Source organism: Vespula pensylvanica, chromosome 9 (assembly GCF_014466175.1).
Source record: "Vespula pensylvanica isolate Volc-1 chromosome 9, ASM1446617v1, whole genome shotgun sequence".
NCBI classification, from domain to species: Eukaryota; Metazoa; Arthropoda; class Insecta; order Hymenoptera; family Vespidae; genus Vespula; species Vespula pensylvanica.
The window spans coordinates 5,589,310-5,595,653 of NC_057693.1; positions in this window are offsets into that span (position 1 = coordinate 5,589,310).

Sequence of the window (6,344 nt, forward strand, 5' to 3'; positions counted from 1 at the left end):
ACTGAACCAGTAACTGTCAAAGTCGGTCGAAGGTCCGATTTTGTTGTCGTCACGAGTGGGAGAGTATTCCCACTCCTATATTTAATTCTAAAATAATATAATTCGCATAGAATATTGAAAGAATAATTGATTTAGTGATATTTGTTCATTGCCTTTTCGTTATTACTTTGAAGAAACGCGTCCTGCGTGATTTGCGACGTGTACTTGTTGGAATAGAAGAAAGTTTGACTTAATAATTTTTAAAATAGATGTAATATTTGCGTTTGTTCTTGTTACATATGCGCAAGCACTGCCCGTTTAAAATTTTAATTCAATATGAAATAATTCGTATAAAATATTCTAGAAATATATAATATTGCATTGGACTTGCTTTAATCTTTCCTTGTTACTTTCAGGAAAGGCATTTTGAGATTCCTTCGATCTGTACTCGTCGGAATACATTATCAAATTGTTCTATATCTCTCAAATTCGATCAAATTTTTGATTTTGTTGACAATACACGTAGACAATAATTACCAGTTGATAATTTATGTCTGAGAGAAGGTAAATTAAAATTATTATATATTTAACAAATATTCCGACTGGAGTAATCTTTAAACGAATTCAATATTGATTAAATATCAGTTTATTTAACTCCTGATTATTATATTATTTAATATATCAAATTGTTTAAATATATCAAAAATTTCCAAAAGTATTAATCCTACTTAGAAACGGTAGTCGTCCTACTTAGAAAACGGGAGCTCCGATTATTTACTCGTCGAAATTCAAGAGTAAATTAAATAGTAATTTTCAAAGTTAGTAATACGTTTCGTTTTGTTGGCATTGCAGTTAGCTAATTATGGCGAATTCGAACTTTTTCTTTTGTAATTTTAAAGTAGGAATATTATATGTTTATCGCATCTACCAACTTTGTAATGTTTTAGTGAATATACATTTGTTTAAATATTATTTTTATGTTGTGGTCTCTAATTTTTATATTTTCTTAGTGTATCTTTTATCCTGTTTTATCTTCTTGTCGGCAAAGTAGTAAAGAATCGATAAGATTAGAATCTTAGAACATTTTCTTGAGTAATCGACTGATGGTAATATATTGATTAAGTTATTCGATAAAATAGCATGATATATTTCGATGGAATATTTACTTTTTATGCGAATGAAATATTTTTTTGTATAATCATCTCGGGTTACATTTTCCGATAGTATTTATAATTTTGTAAAAGGTATTTGGCGGTTTGGAATACATTCTCGTTTTTATCAGTCGAAAATAGTCGGTAATGACACATCCTGTTTTATCGTTTTATCGGTAGAAACTTTCTAATTTTTTTCTTTTAAAATAATTATCCTTTTAAATTATGTATCTTCATATACATATAATATTACGATTGTAATATGTATAATATATATTACAATTATACTATTATAATATTATAATTAAACATTATATTAGACATTATATTATATACATAAATTTTATATATACACATAATATACATAAAAGTGCCGTAAAGGAAACGAAATTAGACTAGAGTTCGCTGAGGAGAATTTAAAAAATAATGTTTAATGTTAATAGTTGAAAGAGGATTTAGTTGATAAAGTACATCAAATGTACAACTTATAATAGCTATCTGATTGTAAGTATCACAATATTAGTCGACCGAGGTTATTATTGACATAGTTGTTAACGCTGATTATAAGCTGATAACAATCTATTAACATGCAATCAGTAATGATAATGCAATCAATATAATTTCAGGAAGAATCGTTGATAGATCCGTTGGAATCTTACGTACGTTCGTATTGTCATTCTACTTATTTTTGAATAGATGATGTTAGATGACGTGTACTGTTTAAATGTGCGACTTCAAAAGAGTGATTTACTTGTATTACTTTAAAGACGATGACAAGTCGACGATCAGCATAGGCTTGTCGTCTCTTGTCCGGTTCGTTTTGACTTTTTCTCTTTCTTATGAAAGAGAGAGAAAGAGAGAGAGAGGGAGATAGAGGTCCGTTAACATGCGACATTAATTTGCGTAAGGTGTGTTTTGGGGTGCTACTTGAAAAGGCAACGGATGTGGGTGCGTAATAGAAAGGAGACGTCGAACAGAGACGACGAGGAAAAGAAAAGGAGAGCGCACTGACAAGAAGGTGGCTCATGGTTCTCTCATTTGCCTTTCAATGCAAAGCCTGTGCCTGCTTCTCTTCTTCGTCTTCTATCTCTTCTTCGTCATTGTGCACGACACGACCATTGTCGTACCTCGCGTATATCGCATTGACTCTCTTCTTTCTACCTGTTCGTATTCCTACCGCGTGGGTGGCCAACCAACGTGTCATTTTCAAAAGAAACTTTCCCGAAAATTTTGCCCCTTTTTCCGAGCAACGATATAACAACGAAGCTCGATTTCGTTGAATACCATTATACATATTATTATATATTATATAATTATACATATATATATAGGTACTATATGTTTCTTATTCGATTTTTAACCAGCTGTTTTATTCAATGATTGGTCACGGTTTTCTCTCTCTCTCTCTTTCTATATATATATATATATATATAATTCGAGTAGCGTATATCTATCTCTACTTTGTTATACATTTTTCAAAGATTTCTGTCTTTTTCTCTGTTTCTCTCTACACGGATCTTTATTTCACGGAAGAAAGGTCTTTTACACACAAGATCGTTCGAGACGCGTTAACGAGCACGTTTCACGCTCGTCGCGTTACGTCTCCATGCTTTTGTCCTCGCCTTAGCGCCACATTTCCGGAATAACAGTCTACTACTACTTGGTTTTTCTTTCACAAGTCTCTTGACCATGCTTTAAGAAAATATGACACGTTCTTTTACCTTACGTAACAACGAAAGAGGATTTGCTTACGAGCTTTTCGAGCTTCAAGCTTTGCTCCATTCGTGCTCGTGTAAAGTTTTGTCAACTACGTCAACTATCGATTAAGAAGGAGAAAGATAGAAAAAGAGAGAAAGAAAGACAGATAGAGAATACAGCAATCATCATTTTCATTTTGATCGAAGCTTAGCTTTCTCGAATATCTATAGAGATTCATCATTGGATTTTTCACAACACCTACCATCGTCCCAGTTGGCAGTTTTCCACTTGAGAAGTAACGTAATAGTCCATATAATGGCCGTTAAGCGGACCGGTGGTAGCCGAAGCGAAGAAAGGATGAGGATGAGGAGGAGGAGGAGGGTAAAAGAGGAAGAGGAGGAGGAGAAAGAAGGTGGCGGCGGCGATGGTGGTGATGGTGGTGGTGATGGTGGTGGTGGTAGTGGTGGTGGACAGCCTCGAGCAGACGGTGGTGCCAGCCGTACAAGTTTCAGAGGTGAGAGACCACAGACTGTTTGTATCGCTTAACCTAATGAGGATACAGATGGCGATATTGTTGTCGAGCACTAACACATAAATGTTGCTTCATCGTTGCATCAGTCGGGCGAGTACGTAAAGAAGGGCAGTAGAAGAAGAGGTAACAGAAAAAGAAGAAGGAATCGTGGCGCAAGGTGGCTGCAAAAAGGCCAAAGCACGAAGAAAGATAGAAAGAAAAGAGAGAGAGAAAGAGAGAGAGAGAGCTGATCGAAAGGGGTTGCCTCCGTTTGGTTTGATCCTTATCTCGGCCAGCCGGTCGTGGCTGCTACCGAGTCGATCGTATATCCTGATACGTTAGGCGGTGCACCCTCCTTTTAACTCGGCTCTTTTCGCCGGAGCGAGAACCTGCGATGCTTAATGCACCACCACGTACTTACTTAGTTACTTACCGCTTCGCGGCGCTCGGACTTTTCGGACTTGCCGTGCAGATGTGCAAAACTCTGCACTGCTTACGGCTGTGCATACCTACCTGCGCATCTGGGCCGTCGCCTCGGGCACACGCGATCTTCGGCCTACCGTCAAGATAGCGTCGGTGACTAGTAACCGATACCGATTTCTCTCTTCATCGGTTTCTTTTATATATTATTAGAATATATATATATATATTCTAATTTTATTATTTACTCTTCGCTAATTATATTTTTATAATAAGATTTTTACGAAGTTCTAGGATAAAATTTTACTACTAGTCTATTTTCTTTCTTTTTCTTTTCTTTTCTTTTTTTGTTTAGGTGCTACGAAACATTGTATCCGAAAGTTATACTAAATTCTTTTTCTAACGATCGAGAAATTTCTTTCTGATTTATTTTCTCTTCTTTTTCTTTTCTTTTTAACCAAATAGATTAGACGGAACTTATATATATTTTTATGAAATAGTTGAGCCATCTTACGTAAAAGGTAGATAAGTATTAGAATTAGTCGATCTAGGAAAGTGCATTAGGAACGTGTAATTCGCGGATTTTAGACGAGGTCAATATTATCTGTACGATCGAAAGTGATTTTAAAATGACTCGCAGATGGCACGTGCGAGTCGTTCGAAATCGTGTTCGACTCGTCGTTATCTTCGTGTAATTATCATGACTAATTATTGAGAATACATATAATCCAACGAATTAATGACTCTTTTTTTCTCTCTCTCTCTCTTTCTCCTTCTTTCAGAAAGCATCATTTGAAGCGAGTCAGCCGTCGGCTTGGAAAGAAACAGCTTGCATTTAAGCGTGATGGTCCAAAGGAAATAAATGTCTTCTGTTGCGAACGATGGAAAAGTCGAACGAGGAGTGTGTGTGCGTGTACTCATAAACTACAAGCGGAAAGAATTAAAAAGAAGTATGCAAAAGGAACGAAAAAAAAAAGAAAAAAGAAAGATTAAGAGACGCTCGAAATCTGTACAAAGGTACCTACGTATATACGTATGTATATACATACGTAAATACTTACATAGGTACGTATATAAAAAGACGAAGAAAAGATCGAAGAAGAGCGCGGAGAGCAGTTGTTAAGGAACAGACGCGATTTCACATCGCGCCCATGATCCGCGATTTCACGGCAGCTGCTTCGACAGGAAGTGAGACATCATACGCGTATATGCCGGCTAACTTTCTTGCATAATGTGAAATCGGGAACGAAGGCAAGACTTGTAGTAATAGCCTTTTGTCCTTTAACCCTTTCACTAACTTGTTTTTTATCTAAACTTGTAGTAAATCCTATTGTATATACGTATATTGATATACCTACATATTCGTGAAAAAGGCAAAGAAAGATCTACGTGATTTCTTTTCTCTTTTTTTAATTTTAAATAGTATCTCTTTCATACACGTACACACACACACACGAAAAAGGACGAAAAACGTGGGAACATTCGCGAGAAATTCTTAAAGATTCTAGAAGTAAAGTAGAAGAAGCTAAAAGCTTGTAGTAATAGCCTCTTGTCCTTTAATCCTTTCGCCAACTGTTTATCTAAACCTATATAATCTGTGAAAAAGGCAGAACGATCTATCTGCGTGATTTTTTTCTTCTTTCTTTTATTCCTTTTTTTTTTTTTTTCTTTATCCATCTTAAAAAGTGTCCCACGCGAAAGAGGGGCGAAAACGTGCGAACGTTCACGTGGAAATCTTAAAGATCCTAGAGAAAGGTTCGAGAGGGGTTGAACCGTGAATCGTGTTTTAGAACGTAGTATCCGGAACAATGAACAATGAGCTCTATCGCTCGGTCACGGTGCAATCGAACGATATACCTACCTCATAACGTTTCTCGCTTGACGTGTAATTTCGAATACGATTAACGAAACGATAGTGGCACCTTACGCAGCAAAGCCAACGTTATTCTCCTTTTGAGAGTTTCAACGAACGCCGAGAACTTCCGTTCCTCGTGGGCGGGACTCACAGACGCATCTATAATTGCCTTATTAACGGATAATAGAAACCGCCGGCGCTTGCTCTATTTCCGCGCACGTACATTATTCGATCTCCATGTATGATCTATTCTTTTATCTTACACAGAGTATTCTTGCGTTGTTACTCGTTCTCTCTCCAAGTTTTCATCATTTTTTAAACGACGATTTGTAGAATCTATAGGATGATCCACGGGATAGATCTTATCGATTAGCTTCAATCTTTTATTTATTTCTTTTTCTTTTTTTATTCTATTTTATCTTATTTCTAGCTGCAGTATAAACTTTTTCCTTTTGAGAAAGAGAGAGAGAGAGAGAGAGAGAGAGAGAGAGAGAGAGAGAGAGAGAGAGAGAGAGAGAGAGAGAGAGAGAGAGAGATCGTTTGTTGGGCAATATAAAGTCCATGCTATTTCCACGTTTCGTGATCGTTAGAAAATATCAACGATGTTGTCGACGCACTCTTAAATCTCTCTTTCTCTTTCTCTCTCTATTTCATTCTCGAAAGAACTTTTTTACCGTTAATAGTAGTAGCACTAGCGCATAAACTTCGTGGTTTATACTTATCTAAATAT